This window comes from Fusarium pseudograminearum, chromosome 2 (assembly GCF_000303195.2).
Source record: "Fusarium pseudograminearum CS3096 chromosome 2, whole genome shotgun sequence".
Classification (NCBI taxonomy): domain Eukaryota; kingdom Fungi; phylum Ascomycota; class Sordariomycetes; order Hypocreales; family Nectriaceae; genus Fusarium; species Fusarium pseudograminearum.
Genome location: NC_031952.1, coordinates 535,864 through 537,043, shown reverse-complemented (window position 1 = coordinate 537,043; position 1,180 = coordinate 535,864). Strand labels below are relative to the sequence as shown.

At 12.4% G+C, this 1,180-nt stretch overlaps 5 annotated features.

The window, feature by feature from the left end:
• Positions 1-146: a repeat region.
• A 2-nt stretch (positions 147-148) lies between these two features.
• Positions 149-429: a repeat region.
• A 22-nt stretch (positions 430-451) lies between these two features.
• Positions 452-582: a repeat region.
• A 50-nt stretch (positions 583-632) lies between these two features.
• Positions 633-753: a repeat region.
• Positions 754-763: 10 nt separating this feature from the next.
• Positions 764-939: a repeat region.
• Between the last annotated feature and the right edge of the window lie 241 nt (positions 940-1,180).

The following is a 1,180-nucleotide window of genomic DNA, read 5'->3' as shown; positions in this document are numbered from 1 at the left end:
TATATAATAAATATAAAAACTTTAAATAAGAACTTATTAATACTTTTAAATTAATTAATAAAAAATAAGAAATAAAAATTAAAATTAAAGCTTTATAATAAATAGGTATTATTATTATCTATTTATTTAAATATTACTATTAAATAGCTAAATTTAATTAAAATAAAGTAATATATATAAATTAAGTTTATTTTAAACTTAAGGAAGAGATTAAAAATATATTAATTAATATTAAATTAAAGCTTAAGAATTTAAATAAACTTATTAATATTATTATTAATATTAATATTTAATAATATAAAAAATAAAAAATAAAAAATAAAATAAGTAATTAAAAGAAAAAACTTATATTAATTTAATTAAAATTAAAACTAATTAAATAACTATAAGAATAATATTAATTAGAGAAAGATATAATAAGTTAATATATCTTATAAAACTTATATTAGACTTATAAATATTATAGCTACTTAAGTAAATAGATTATTATTAATATATTAAAATTATAATAAGAAAAATTATTAAGAAAAAAAATATTATAACCTTATAAAAATTAATTAAAAGTATTAATTAATATTTAAAGGTAAGAATATATAAAGTATTAACTTTAAAGAAAATAAGCCTTAAATAGCTATATATTTAATTAAGAGAATTACTATAATTAAGTTAAGTTATAATATAAATATTTTAATAAACTTATAATTAAAATATAATAAGGAATATAAAAGATAAAAAAAGTATATTTATTATATAGAACTTTTATAATAGTAATAAATAACTTAAAAAGAAAAAAAAATATATAAAGTAATAATTAAAAAGGCTTATAATAATAAGCTTAAAAATAAAGCTAAAGCTAATAAATAATAAAAGTAAAAAAGAAGAAATAATACTATAAAATAAAGAGAAGCTTAATAGAAATTAATATTAAAACTAATAATATATAGCTATAATAATATTACTATTATAATTACCTATAAAGGAAAAGGAATTATCTCTTATTAAGATATCTAACCTATACCTAAAGGAACTATATAAATAAATAATATCCTAATACAATTAAAGCAATTTAAGCTCTACTATAATAACTCTAATTGCATTAGCACTAAATAACTTATTAAAAAAGAAAGCTTTTACTATTTAAAATAAGAACTATAGGAAGAAGCTAAATTAGATCTCTAGT